The sequence below is a fragment of the Melanotaenia boesemani genome, chromosome 5, assembly GCF_017639745.1.
Source record: "Melanotaenia boesemani isolate fMelBoe1 chromosome 5, fMelBoe1.pri, whole genome shotgun sequence".
NCBI classification, from domain to species: Eukaryota; Metazoa; Chordata; class Actinopteri; order Atheriniformes; family Melanotaeniidae; genus Melanotaenia; species Melanotaenia boesemani.
The window spans coordinates 3,061,581-3,077,426 of record NC_055686.1 but is presented as its reverse complement, the minus strand read 5'-3'; the positions used below and the strand labels follow the sequence as shown (position 1 = coordinate 3,077,426).

The following is a 15,846-nucleotide window of genomic DNA, read 5'->3' as shown; positions in this document are numbered from 1 at the left end:
ACTCCTCTCATTATACACTCTGATCAAACAGGCTTTATAAAGGGCAGATATTCCACTGTTAACATGCGGAGACTAATTAATATAATAGATTATTCTACCATCAATAACCTGGAAACAATAATAGTTTCTTTAGATGCAGAGAAAGCTTTTGATCGTGTTAACTGGAAATATTTACTAGCTACTCTAAACAGATTCGGCTTTGGCCCATCTTTCATTAACTGGATTAAAATCTTATACAGTTCTCCTAATGCGAGTGTTAGAACAAACGACCAGACCTCTCCAAGTTTTAATCTACAAAGGGGTACCAGACAAGGTTGTCCACTATCTCCCTCACTTTTTGCTATATTTATTGAACCGCTAGCCGCTGCAATTAGACAAAATAAAGCTATTAAAGGCATTCAGTCCAAAAATATATTTCATAAAATAAGTCTTTATGCTGATGACGTTTTACTATTCCTCCAGAACTCACAAACCTCTCTATCTGAAACAATCTCACTCATTAATAAATTCTCATCACTGTCGGACTACTCCGTTAACTGGTCTAAGAGTACAGTTCTACCCATCAACTGTAGCTTTCAAAATCTACCCGGCATCACCTTAAAATCAGGTAACATTAGATACCTGGGTATAAATATTCCCTCCAGGCTCTCAGAACTAACAAAACTTAATCACACTCACCTTCTTAAGACTGTAGAAGATGATCTTGCTCGCTGGAAATCTCTACCCATTTCACTCATGGGGAGAGTCGCCACCATAAAAATGATGGTTCTACCCAAAATCAACTATTTGTTTTCTATGATTCCTATGAAACCCCCCTCTACCTGGTTAAAATCGCTAGAATCACACATCTCCCGATTTCTCTGGAAAAATAAACCACCCCGGATCAGTTTAAAAACTTTACAGAAGCCGAAAGATGGAGGAGGATTAGACTTGCCTAACTTTCAACATTACTTCCTAGCTAATAGATTGCAATATGTCCTAAAATGGCTCAAACCTAGTCCACTAGATGACCTGTGGATAGACATAGAACAAACATTTTGTGACAATCTGGAAATTTCTGATCTCCCTTTTTTCAGCTTAAGTATAAAAAAGCAAAAGTGCTTTAAAAGTGTCAACATCAGCACTTCTCTGACAGCCTGGTGGGAATTTCTCAATAAAACCAACTCCTCAATAATACCATGTAAACTCACACCCATCTGGAACAATCCTGATATTCTACTAAACAAAAATATGCTAAACTTTAACCAATGGATTAACAAAGGAATTAAATACTTTGAACATATTATCCATAATAGAAACATGTTATCTTTTAATACACTCTCATCACAATATGGGATTAACAGCAACAGATTCTTAGAATATCAACAGCTCAAAACCGTAATACACACAAAATTCCCCCTTAACCGAACAGATCTGGAACTTCCTCCAATAGTAGCAGATTTTATGGACTTCCGTACCCCCAAATTACTTTCAAAAATATACAGATTAATGTTAAAAATAGATGACTCAAATTCCCTACCTACTTCAAAATGGGAGATAGATTTATCCATCAATCCTAGTCAACCATTTTGGTTACAAATATGTCTTAATGCCTTTAATATGACAGACAGCCCAAATTTACAACTCATACAATACAAAGTCCTCCATAGAACGCATTATACAGGACAAAGGATGTTCAAGATGGGTCTTAATCACTCCGATATCTGCACACAGTGCACAGGTAACACAGCAGATGATTACTTACACGCTTTATGGCTTTGTGCACCTGTCCAGAAGTTCTGGAATAAGGTCTGTGAGGATTTATCAACATGGGTTAGATGTAACATTCCTGCATGTCCAAAACTTTGTTTACTGGGTGACCTAAGTGACATTAATATAGACACTAACAAAGCACATATGGTCCTCACGGCCTTATGTATCGCAAAGAAAACTATTCTAGTGAACTGGAAGTCTAAAAACAATCTAAATATTAACCAGTACAGAAATCTCCTGTTGGATCACATCAGTCTAGAGTCTGTATCGGCATCCATTAAACACCAATCAGTTAACTCTCAGTCTTCCTGGACCCCGCTGATTAGTCACATCACGTAGTGGGAAGGGGTGCTGGGGTCTAGTCGTTCTGTGGGGGTCAGGGGTGGGGCTGGCTGGGGGGCCTTGGGGGTCCATCGGCCCTGGCCGTTTCTCTGGGTCGGTGGTCGGGGGGGCCACTAAGTAGGGGACGGTGTGGCTGACTGGCTCCGGGGCCTTGGGCCTGGGGGCTGGTGCTCACTGGGGGCGGGCCGGGGGGCGACTGGGGGTCCGGGGCGGTTGGCGGGCTGGCCTGGGGCTGGGCGGCCGGGTTGCTGGGGTGGGGGCCGGGCGGGGGGCGGGTGCCCCGGGGTCTGGGGGCTGCCTCCCTCCAGCTCGGTGGGCCCTTCCTGGGCCTCGGGGGGGCTTGGCCGCCCTGGGCATGCCATCGGGGTCGGGCCGATCCGATGCCGGGCAGGTTCCCTTGGGATTACAATGTGTCCGTTGGGTCTAAGGGAGGGGTAGGGGGAAGGGGGGCGGCGGGAGTCCTGGTGGGCAGTGGGGATGGAGTCTGCTCTCCTTCTCGCTCTCTCCCCTCCCGCCGGGGGCTCCTTCGGGGAGGATGGGGGCGCTGTGCCTTGGACCCGACCAGGATGCGTGTGTGCGGCCTGGGGCTCTCTGGTCCCCTGGTGTGGTGGCATGGGCTGCCGGGGGTGGGTGGGCGTCCGGGGCTCTCGTGCGCTGGGCTCTTGGCGGGGCCGGGCCTTTGCCCCTCTTCCCTCGGGTGGTCTTGGGGGGGCGGGGGCGCCTACAGCGGCCAGCTGGGGAGTTGGCTGCCTGGGACGGGGATCTCTCTCCCAGTTGTGCCCCTCCTCGGGCCCGGCTGGGACGAGGATCTCTCTCCCGGTTGTGCCCCTCCCCGAGCCCCTCTCCTCCCCCGCCACCGAGGTGGCCCTTCCTCCATCCCCTCCCTTTGTGACCTCTCTCCCCCCGATTTTATTTACATGTTAGACACTACCACATTTAACAGTACTGCACTACACACAAAACACACACTCACACACACTGAGGGAGTCCTGAGGGGGTCCTGCTGCCTGGCAGCAGTGGGACCCATCACCATCTCATGGCTCCTTCAAGTTTTTAATTGCATTATAAATAGCCCATACTCATGCACACACAACTCAGGCTGGGGGGCAGGGGGGCCGGGGTCTTCCTACGCCCTCGTGTCCCGGGATGCACTCGGGGCTGCGGGGGGTGGAGGTTCGGTGCCTGCCTGGAGTCCTGTGTGGGGTGCTGCTGGGCGCCATCTGCCCTGGGGGCTGCCCTCTGTGCCGCGTCGGGGGGCTGGTGAGACCCCGGGGAGAATGTATGTGATTGTTTGGGTGCGTGTATGTGGAGAGGGTTGGGTCTGGGGCCCACCAGGCCCTAGACTCCCTGGGCTGCCCCTGGTGAGGGGGGTGAATGGGTAAGGGTTGGGGCTTTTTTTTTTTTTTTTTTTTTTTTTTGGGGGGGGGGACACCTGCGGACATGTGCTTGTCCCTGGGGTGCCTGGCCTTGGTATTGGGTTGGCGTGGCCCACGGTGGCTTTGCCTGGGGCGGTCGGGCCCCGTCGGGTTCCTGGGTGGGGCTTTGCTGGGGGGAGGGGGTGGCCCTTGGGCCTGTGGGGCGCCTGCCCTCCGTGCGGCCCGCGCCGCAGCGCCCGGTGTCAGCTGGGCCTGCTCGCCATCGCCCTGGGCTGCCCGGTGCCCCTGCCCCGTCGCGCCGGGGGTTCCGGTCTGGGGACCCCTCTGCTCTGGACCGGGTGGGCCGCTGCTCTGTCTGCTTTGGCTGTCCCGGGCTTGGTACTCTGTGGATCTGCTTGGCCTTTGGGGCCTCGGGCTCCCCCCGTCCCCCGCTGATGCTTCGGGGTGCGGCGTGATCGCGGCCCCCTTGCGGGTACACATTTCCTCCCTGTTGCATGGCCACACATGCATATTAACACGTGCATGCTCACAAACGTGCTCGTCTCTCCATCCGCTTCTCACTAGATGTAGCTGATGTTTGTGTGTTGGTACGTTCATCTGCAGGTACGTTTGATGACTATTGTAATTTTTTATATTATCATCATTCTATCTTTCTTTCGGTATCATGTAGTACTGTGGTAGTTTATGTTGTTGTTTTTTTTTTTTTTTGTGATATGTTCTGGGCAGCATAGACAACTGTTATTTCCACATTTTAATCCTGCCCTTTTCTCTCCCTTTTTTTTCTCTCTCTCTTTCTTCCTCTATCTCCCTGTCAGGTTCGGCACTGACATATAAGACTAAAGAAAATAAGATTACAATAAAAATAATAAAAATATCAAGGGCAGCCATGTATATAACATGTCTCCCTTGGTAGAGCAAAACTGTCAAGCAAAATATGGCACACAGATCACCGTTCTGTATGTTAGGATGCTGGACAGGACAGGGTAAAAAAAAAAAAAAAAAAAAAAAAAAAAAAAGATGGCTGCAAGGACCCGTCCTCCCACAATGTTGAACCAACTGCTTTCACAAACAGCTGTGGGACAGAATTACTGAACAGATCCAGAGCGGCCACCAGAGGGCGCCAGAGGATTCTACACCTGCAGCAATGGACTGCTACATGGACACTAACCTGGTGCATTATTAAAATATGATATTTAGAATTCATCCAGAAGCTGTGGCTGTGGCTAGAAATGCAGTTTTATTTATCAAAATGAAAAACAAAGATATTATCAGCCAGTGTGTAAATGTAAACAGAATGCTGGTTACTAGCTTCAAAGAGAGCTCATGGTCATTTTACTATACAAACAAGAATTAAAGGTACAGAAACCTTCGCAGACAGACGTGTCTCACAGTCTTGTGTAAAATCTAAAGTAAAGACATTTAACTGGTATTAAAGTGGCAACATGTAAACTGGACATTTTAAACTTAAACTGTAAATAGAAAATAAATAGAAAATAAAAAGGTGGTGCCTAAAGTAAACTGGACTAAAGGCAGGCTGTGTAAACTGTCCTCCTGTCAGCTACCATCACTGGGGAAAGGAAAGAATCTGCAGAAGTGGCTCAGGGACATGTCCTGGACTAAGACAGCTGCTTCTTGCAATGATGAAATCAGCTGCATGAACAAACCCTCTCAGATGTGACGTTGGTCCCGGGAACACAGAGATATGGCTTTGTCATGCGAGCTAAAAGAGGATCCTCCTTTTCATCCTCCCTCCACCAGACCAGAGGATTGTCCTGCAGCCCTGCAGGTCTCCTTGTCCTCTACCTTTTCACCGCGTCTTCTGCCTCCTCAGCTCGAGTTTTCTGTCCTCCTCCCTCCTCTCCTGGTCTGTAGGCTTCTCCAAGGAGAGACTCCAAGATGCTGGACTGCTTGGGTTTAGGTGCAGGGGGTTTGGGTTCCACCTCTTCCTCCTCTCCATCAACTTCATCATCATCTTGCTGTGTGAGAAAGAAGAGAGAACTCATTTACTGTAAACAGAGGTGTGTGTGTGAGAGAGAGAGAGATGAAGAACAAGGTAGGATTTACTTGGATTTTTCCACAAGGCTTCTTCCATGAGATGCTTCTTCCTCCGTCCCTCCCACTGCTTCAATGTAAAGTTGTCATCTCGCTCCTCATCACTCAGAAGTGGGAGGACTTTGAAGCCTGGATCCGCAGCTGAGGCGGCATGCAGCAAGTCCTTCTGGTTCACGTACCTGGAATTTAAATTTCATTCATTTAAATCAACTGACACCATCACAGGAGGATAATGATGTTTTCTTTCATTATGTTTTCTTTAATATACACTTATGTCCTCTCAACTCTCCCTGTCTCACACAGCACAGGCCTACCTTGTGCTCCGGTTTTTCCTGATCTCATCCTTAATATTCTTAACAGCTTTGGAGTCTTCTGGGAGGCTGGTCGTCTCCTCCAGCAGCAGGACATGCAGGGATCACTGAGAGTTGGTGGCTTTTTCTCCAACATGGCTTCAGATCTCTGACCACATCTTCTGCATCCGTTAAGTCTTCCTCTTTCAGGCTGCACAGATCTTTTTATTCCTGCAGACTTCAGGTCAGAGCAGAGCGGCATGAACAAGGTTCAGTCCAACTTTCTGTGGAGACTGAAGCTGAAGGTGGAGGTTGTTCCAACATGCAGTGTTCTGCATCTCTTCTATTAAGGTTTAGAAAACTTTTATTTATACGGTGTATTTACAACAACACATGCAGCTCAAAGGGCTCTACAAACTAAAATATAGCTTGTAAGACAAACATTTAAAGCATGCTCTTATTATATTTTAATATATTATATATATTTATTTTATATTTAGATTACTGTGTAATCTGCAAATTGACTTATTCGGTATTCATAATCAAAAATGGTGATTCCTATCATTTGTGGATGATTTCCAATTAAGTATGCTAGCACTTGGGTGCATAAAATAAATAATTTAGGCGAAATAGGACAACCTTGTCTAATACCACATAGAATCTTAATTTTTGGTGTCATTCCAGGGTTGATGGAGGTGTAACTGTAGATATCATTATAAAACATATTCATGATTTTGCAGAACCCTTCTCCAAAACCAAGTTTTTTGAGCACCGCAAGCATAAAATCATGTTCTACAGTGTCGAAAGCTTTGAAGAAGTCAATGAATAATACAAGACTCTCTGACTGAATGAATGATTGGTAATCAATCATATCTAGAATCAGTCAAATGTGGTTATGAATTTAGCTTCCCTTTATAAAGGCTGATTGATATTCTTGTATAAGTTTTCCAATTACATGCTTCAGGCGGTTTGCATAAACTAAAGCAAGCAGTTTATAATCATTGCATAGTAAGGTTATTGGTCTCCAGTTGTCTATCATCAATAAATCTTTTTGTGGTTTTGGTAGTAAGGTTATTAAGCCTGTTTTCATAGTAGGGGATAGACTTCCTGTCTTTATACATTCCAAAAAAGGCGTTGTATAATAACTTTTTTATATCCTTCCAGAAATGTTTAAGGAATTCAGATGTTAAACCATCGATCCCTGGTGATTGACCGTTCTTCATTTGTTTTAATGCATTTTCAATTTCTATTATATCCAAATCTTCTTCAAGTATATTTTTATCTTCTACATCAGTTTTTTTTATGTCTTCATCGATTTTGTCAAAGAAAAAGTCACAATCTGATTTATTGAATTTGGATTTATATAAGTTACTATAAAAAACATAGATTTCATCTTGAATTGATATCTGGTCCTCACTTATAATACCGTTTATCTTTTATCATAAGTTTGCTTATTTTTTTCTTCGTTTGTCTTTGTTTTTCAAGTCCAAAGAAGTAAGTTGAACTTTTTTCACCTTTTTCTATCCACCTAGCTCTTGACATACATAAGCTCCATTTGCCTTTGTTGTGTATAAGTCATCTAATTGGGATTGCAGTGACTTCAATTCAGTAGTGTTTTCTAAGGATAATTGTGTATTATTTGCTAATGAATTGATTTTCTCTATTAGGTCTTTTTGTTTTTGTTTCCTTATACGTGATAGTTTTTTTTTACCTGTGTCGACTGCTATTTGTTTGGTCTTAAACTTAAACCATTCCCATTTAGTTATATCATTCATGTCTAGCTTTTCAACCTCCAAGATAAGAGACTTAACCTGATTACAAAATTCAACATTTTGTAAAAAGTCATTGTTAAATTTCCAAATATTTGGAGAGTTCAGTCGTTGTTTAGATGTTAATAAATTTAGACTGATCATGCAGTGGTCTGTGAGCGGAGAGGCAGATATTTTACACATCATTACATAGCTCTTGTGAAATCAGCCAGTAGTCTAATCGTGAACATTGACTGTTTCCTACAGAATTATACCAGGTATATTAGATTGATGTCGGGTTTAATGTTCTCCAATAATCAGTTATGTGTGTTGTTGTACATAAAGATAATATTTTGTCGCTGTATACACGTTGAGGGTTCCTATGAGGTAGTCGGTCTAACCAGGAATCTGGGGCTATATTATGGTCTCCTCCCAATATTACTTCATCTGAATTATAAGTTGTCTTCCAATCATTTACAAGTTGGGTTAATTTTGCATAAAAATACATTGATTGTTTGGTTGTTAAAGCCATAGATGCATATTAGGATATAACGTTTGTCATTTATCTCCACTACCACCATTAACCAGTGACCTTCAGTATCCTTTTTGTGATCAATTATGTTACCTGGGAATCTATTAAACAATACCATGACTCCTGCTGATTGTGATGTTCCATGTGCAAAGAAGGCGTTATCCCCCCACTGAGTTTTTCAGAATTTTTCATCAGTAATAACAGAATGAGTCTCCTGTAAAAAAAAAAAAAACGCATTGTGATTTTGATCCTTACAAAACAGAAAAATGGCTTTACCCGCTATAGTGTTTTCAAACCCCTAACATTTAATGACATAAAAGAGATTATGATTGTTCTGAATTCGCTTAACTACGTTTTTTTTTTTCTGTGCAGGAATGAACATGGTGTCCTTAATAACATCATATCAAATTATATAAAAAAGAAACAACAGCTTGAAAAATGAATCCTTCATCCCCTATAGGTCAGACAAAATTTTCACCTTGTTTCATACTAATAGTATGTAATTAAACAAGAAACCTGAGAGGTGTTTCTGTAAACATAAACATATCTTTCGCTCTGTATAAGCGAAAGGTGCTTGAGTATTTGCTTATTAAACAGTAGTTACGGGTCAACTCTGCGTCCGTCTATGAGTGCGTATCCTTCTCTTAGGGAGGCTTTTTTTCCCTGTCTTCTGGCTTCTTGCACCTTGGGCCACAGCTTAGCACGAGCCTCACGATCTTCCTTTGAGAAGTCCTCCTTGAACTGAATGTTCATCTCTCTGCACACTCTTGCCTCTTTTTATTTTCTCCATATTTCATCACAAAAGGTTCGCATAACAAACTGGATGATTATGGGTCTGGGCATCATGTTAGTAGCTGTATCGTTCCTCTTTCCCAGGCGCTGCACTGTGTCTATTGACTCACAGTGTTTCTCCACTGACATCGGGATTACTTTTGTAAGGATGCCGATCACAGTCTCTCTTGTCTCCTCTTGTCGTAGATAAATTCTTTATCAAAAGGGCTGCTGATATTAAGAGTCTGCAGACAGAGGTCTTTAATGATCCTTTATTCGGCCGACCAGGGGGGACACCCCTTCAGGACAAAAGACCCCGTACAATCATTCTCCCAAGCTTATATAGCCTGCCTGTCACTATTTTCAGACACACAGTACCCAGGTATGCAGCCTTGTAGGGCTGACTGGTTGACATCATTTTGATATCATGTTATAATGTCATCCTATTAATATTGTGCTGACCAGGGCAACTGCACCTGTTGTTTTTCAACTCTGATGCATTCAAACTTCCACATTTCCCCCTTTCAAATATTTCAGAGTAATCGGCCCTAAGACGATACTCTGAAACTTACAACAGGGAAACCTTTTTTAAGCACACTTGTCCACACACGCAGGTCTCAAGCATAACATAGGAGCCAATCTGAACCTCCCGTACGAGGGCGAAAAAAAAACCCCGAAGGGAGAAAAAAATTCCCCCGTGCCCCCCCTGTTGGGCGAGCACCGGTAACTTCTGATCTCACTTGACACTCAGGCACGGGTAGGCCAGTGGACCCCTGCATGAGACCTTCTAAGTACTATGACAGCAAGTAACCATACACACACAACAAAGAAACTCCATTACAATCTGTTTTCACAAGGATAACCTATTACAGAGGATTTTCAACTACAAAATTCACACGTGAATAACACAAGATAGAGTCTTTTTCCAGGCCGGAGGCAAACAGGAGTGTTGGGTCACCAGCCTTTCGTCACAGGTTGCCGACCCTTTGTCCAACCGACTGTAGTTCTATTGAGACGTCACAGGTCCAACTCAGTACGGACCAATTGGGCAGCCATGATGAAGGATGTCTGTTTCTTGAGACTCGTACTCCATGCTCTCCTCAGGGCGGGAACGATGCACATGCCAAACAAGAAAAGAAGGATCAGAACCAAAGCTGACCCAACTCCCACCTTTATCAATACATTTTTCCAGTCAGCCATTAACTGGTCCAACCAATCAAGGGACCAGTCGCTCTTCCCAGCATGCTCCCGCACCTCTCTCCCCACCCGTATTATTTCTTCCATGGCAGAGGTAAAAGAACCATCTGGCGCTGTGTTAGCTGGGATAAAAGTACAACAGTCTTCCCCGAACATTTGACATATTCCACCCTTATCTGCCAGAAGCCAATCCAGTGCTTGCCGGTTCTGAAGTGCGAGTCTGCTAGTCTCATGCAGCTGTTCTCCTAGTGCACTCAGTCCCTCGATGGTGTGGTTAAACAACCGCTGTTGATTATAATAGATATAATTTATCCAGTTAACATTTTTATTCACAGTTATCCATGGTAGTATAGATTCTATGCCGGCCACTACTTCATTCCTGGCCGAAAATTCCACAGGAATCCCTCTAGCAATTCCAATTGCATCCCGATATACCCCATGAGAACCCGAGACCTGACGCCTACTCCTATGCAGCGCGCCCTTGTTTTGTTTCAGGTTAAGAATATTATTTACACCATTGTATACCACCATAGCTGGCACCTTTAAGCGAACAGTAGCACACAACCCCACCCAAGAGGGGGGTAGGGTGCTTCGTAGCAGATTATTTCCACATAACCAGAAGCTATCAGCGACCGCATGTGATTGGTCTCCGAACCAAAATAGGGTTGGAACCGTGATTGACATATTCTGACAGTCCTGATGTAGGGGCTCCGGGTTTTCAAACCATATTGCTTTTGTCATGAAGAGAGGAGACACACCAGACTCTGGGAACCATGATAATACCCATGTGACATTACATCTTACCGTCGTATTCCCCACCATTATCCCATTTTGCTGGAGAAATCCTCCGCTGGCAAAACACTCGTATGCGGCGTTATAGTCCACCTCGTAAACCGTGGGAGGGGACATGGCGGTATTTGCCACCTGGTAAGGTTCACACAATTCCTGGATTTTGTAACCCCTATATTTATTTAAATAACCATGCATCCTCTGGGCCCCATAAAGTAATCTACACTTTATACCACACATCGGGAGCCCAAAGAAAGCATTCGTTGTTGTAGACTTGAACGCTTCCTCTTTACACACCCGGCGTTGTTCCTGGGCACACTCCCAAGAGTTGTACTTGTCTGGGATAACAACCGGAGGGGCTCCAGGCGCCTTTGAGCACCATATGCATTCCTCCGAAGTCATTTCCTTTACTGACAGCCAAGCCCAGCGATACCAAGTGTTGGCCATCGCTTCCTTCCATAAGTAATCTTCACTAGGTCTAAACCCTCGTACTTCCGGTTGCCCCTTTACATCCTCCCCCCCCTCTAATGTTTTATCATGATAACTATCTACCAAAGTATGTAACCCTAGAGGGGGAAGAGTGAATGACTCAACCACCCCACTGTCTGGTTGGCCATCAGCAACCACGGTGGGCTGCGGTTCAGGTGTAAAAGCAACTTTATTCACAACAGGGGTATTAACTGTGGTCTGGTAAGAACTTACAACCTTCCCAATCTCCAATAGACCTTCCAGTGTGTTCCAAGCAGCAGCCCATACCTGGTCAACCATTAAGGATGTTATACGTGCTAAGTGTTCATACCCCAGTCCTCCTGGTACTGACTGATGGTTACCTATTCCTGCCTGTGGGCGTGGAGTAATGATTGCTTCAAGACCAACCTTATCCGGCTCCAGGGCCGGAACCACAGCTAGAGGGGGAGTGGGCCCCTCCTTTACAAAGTGAACTCCCCATTGCTTGGCAGTAGCAGCTGTGGTAACATAAACACTTAAGTCTGAGCCCAGAGGTTCTAGCCTGGACCCCAAAACCTCACGTCCCTGAGCACCGCTTTTATCATCCACCCCAGGATTCACTGGAATGTTATGGCCCTCTACATCTAGTTCCTTAATTGATCTTACTTTCCGCCTATGTTGTGCCAAAAGGGCAACATCTGTCTGAAATACTGAGTCACGGGTGGTGTGTAGATGTGTGCGGGTGCATGCCGGCAAGAGACCTGACTGATAATGACATTTGGCATGTGAGTCGTACTCCCCTTGGTCACTGAGGTCGCTCCCTCGTTGCGCAGTTGCCCCTCTGTTTCCTTGAGAAGGCCCTGGTGATGGGACGACGTGGTGACTGTTGCTTCGGGTCCGGATCGGTTGAATTGTCCCTGCCGAGATCCCTGTCTCGCCCAGAAGAAGAAACCAAAGGAATGTCAACCACAACATCATCGGGCGGGAACTCTGAATCTGCCCTGACAGGACTATCTTCGTCAGATGCATGCGAGGCGATACTTCCCCTTTTGGGGGACTGGTCATTTGAGAACGCTGTACAGTCCGACCAGTCCCCAGGGCCCGTTTTGCAGTTGTTGGTCGTAGGTGCCAACGAACAATGGTTCAGATGATGCCAAGCGACGCTCCCTTCGACCTGGACCGCAGTCGGTGTGGCACGGACCACCGTGTAAGGACCTCGGCGTCTAGGAGTGTTCCACTTTCTTCGAAACTCCTTAATGTACACCTTATCCCCGGGCACCACTGGACCAGATGTCACAGAGACAGGTTTTGGCTCGTTCGCTTTTTCCTGAAAATAAATCGCTTTATGGATAGCAGACAACTGTTTCATATAACTGTGCAGCTCCTTCTCCAACTGCTCCAGCGGGGGTCCTTTAAAAGGACCCCGAAACTGCGGACCCGGCATAGGGCGACCTGTTAACATTTCATGAGGAGACAAATGTGTGACCCGATGAGCTTGCATGCGGTAACTCATTAGGGCCAGCGGTAATGCGTCATGCCACCGCAAACCAGTACATGCACAAATCTTATTAATTTTTGCTTTAAGTGTGCCATTCACTCGTTCCACCCCTCCCTGGCTGGAGGGAGTGTAGATACTTCCATGGCGGACTTTGATTCCCAGCTGACGCAGGACGCCCTCGTAGACTTTATTGATAAATGCTGGTCCCGAGTCTGATGAAAGGATGGATGGTAGGCCAAACCTAGGGATCACCTCACGGACCAGGAACTTTATGACTGTTCCCGCCCCCATGTCCTTTGACGGAGTGGCCTCCACCCAACGACTGAAATGATCAAAAACCACCAAAAGGTAGCGCTTACCGTGTACCGGGACCAACATGTCCACAAAATCTAAAATCAGATGACGAAACGGGCCTTCCGGGACAGGAATTCGCGCTGTGGGGGTGACAATACCTTTTCGAATGTTATTTTGCGAGCATATCTCGCACCGATTAAGCGCATCCGTTACCAGTGCCTGCAGGTACGGCGCCCAATAACCCTGTTGTTGTATTCGATGTATCACCTCATCTCGCCCACAGTGGTCTGGTTTGTGACACTCTGGAATTAAAAGAGACAAAAGTGAGATTGGAGCGACGATCAGGCCGGTATGTGACCGCCATAACCCTCGCCCATCTTTTGTAGCACCCCTTTTTTCCCACATGTTTTGTTCACTCGCGCTAGCACGCGCTTGCATTAATGTGATATCATCAGGTGTGACAGATGGTTCCAACTCCACAGCTGGGGCCAAGACGGCGACCTTGCAACCTGAAGCGTGCTTTGCAGCTTCGTCTGCCGCATTGTTTCCCATTGTGGTGATGGAGTTGTCTTTTTGATGAGCAGGACACTTGATAATGGCCAATCGATGTGGAAGCATCATGGCCGAGATCAACTTCATAATCTGTTTCCCATGCCGAACAGGTTTACCATCTGATTTTTGAAAGCCGCGCAGTTTCCAAACTGCTCCAAACAGGTGACAGACTCCGTGAGCGTATGCTGAATCTGTGTAAATATTAGCAGAGGAGTCTTTAGCAAGTTCACAAGCTGCAGTAAGTCCATACAATTCAGCTAATTGTGCAGAGCAAGGTTGTAAACATTTTTCAGCTTTTACTGTTACGAACGTCCCTTCCCTTTGTTGCACCACGGCGTAGCCTGCGTGAGTTCCCATGTGGTCTCGAAAGCATGACCCATCCACATAGTACGTGACCTGTGCGTCGTCCAACGGCTCAGATTCCAAGTCCAGTCTCAGTTTTGTGTACCTCGTGGTCTCAGCGACGCACTCGTGTGTATCACCTTCAAATTCAAAAGGTAACATATTAGCAGGATTTGTGGTCTCACATCTCTTAATTGTTACATCTGGATAGGTGAGCAATGGTAGATACTGAAGGCAACGTGCTGTTGTCAGAACAAGTTTGCTGTGATTGATCAACTCTGTGATTTTATGATGGGTGTAAATAACCACAGGATATGACTTAGTTATTGCAGACGCCTTTTCATACGCCATGTGAACAGCTGCGAGGCCCTGGTAGCAGGGGGGCCACCCTCGTGCTACGTCGTCCAACCTTGCACTGTAGTAAGCGATGGGTTGTTTCCTTCCACCAGCACATGAGTCTTGTGCCAATACAGCCGCTGCATACATGTTACATCTGTTTGAAACATAAAGATGAAAAGTTTTATCATAGTCTGGCATTTTCAGCGCTGGGGCATTTTGCAGTTCCTGCTTGAGCACATCAAAAGCCAACAGTGCCTCTGTGGTCCACTCCAAAGACTTCTTTAAAGTCTTGGCTTCAGAGGACTTCAGGAGTTCCCTAAGCGGCGCCGTCTTTACTGCGTAGTCCTCCAACCACTCCGCGCTGAATCCTGTGATACCTAAAAAGGTCATTAGTTGCGCGCATGTCTGTGGACGCGGTGCTCGACTTATGCCTTTGAGGTGGTCAGGAGACAGAGCTATTGTTCCATGGGAGATTACTCTGCCAAGGAATTCCACCTGAGGCTGGCAGAATTGCAGTTTTGTCCGAGAAGCTTTGTGTCCACATTCTGCCAGTCTCTGCAGTACTTTGATCGAGTCGCGCTGACAATCTTCAATGGTGTCTGAACAAATCAATATATCGTCTACATACCGGATTAGGACGCCGCTCAAATCCAGCTCCTGTAGATCCTGACTCACCACACGATCAAACCACGCGGGGCTGCTTGTCAGTCCCTGGGGCATTCTGGCGTAGCTGTATTGTCGACCTCTAAAGGTAAACGAAAACAGATATCGTGACTCTTCTGCCAGAGGGATACTGAAAAATGCTGAACAAAGATCCACTACTGTAAAAAACTTAGCTTTAGTGGGGATGGCATTCAACAGTGTGTGAGGATTTGCGAAGTCTGCAGCGACATCTTCAAGAATGGCATTGATTGCCCTTAGATCATGGACCAGTCGGTACTTTGATTTATCTGCTTTTAGAACTGCAAGAATTGGGGTGTTACAAGGACTAGAAATCTCAATCAGCACTCCTACTTTTAAAAAACCATCAATTAAGATTCCAATCCCTTCTTCATCTGCGGGATTAAGTTTGTATTGTGGCCGCCAAGGTAAAACTGCACCTGGTTTTAATTTGACAGTAACTGGGCTGGCTGAAACTGCCAGTCCCACATCCGTCTCATGTCTGGACCACAGTTGGTCCGGAACCTGTGTTAAAATATCAGTTTCCAGATCACTGTTAAATCCAAGGGGGTTGGTTTTGCATGTCATCATTATGTTTTTCCCTGGTAGCACCACCATCTGAGGTGTTGCTTGTAATGACAGATCACACCTAATTCTTAACATTGAGCCATCCTCTGAAAGAGAGATTAATGGGTTCTCTGTACTGTTCCATGTTAAATGCTCTGCAGTTCTTACCATCGGACCGAGGTCCCTTGAATGGTATCCTGGGTTTACCAACAGTGTAATGTGTGGTAAGGATTGAGTAACACAGTACCATTTATCAATAAAGGTGTTCCGGTTTACCTTTAATGCTGCGCCTTGGCCT

General features: G+C 45.7%; 1 protein-coding gene across 1 annotated transcript in view; it reads left to right on the top strand.

The window, feature by feature from the left end:
- Nucleotides 1-15,846, top strand: part of LOC121640276 (sialoadhesin-like) — a 601,555-nt gene that overhangs the window by 542,326 nt on the left and 43,383 nt on the right. The gene's annotated exons all lie outside the window — the stretch shown is intronic.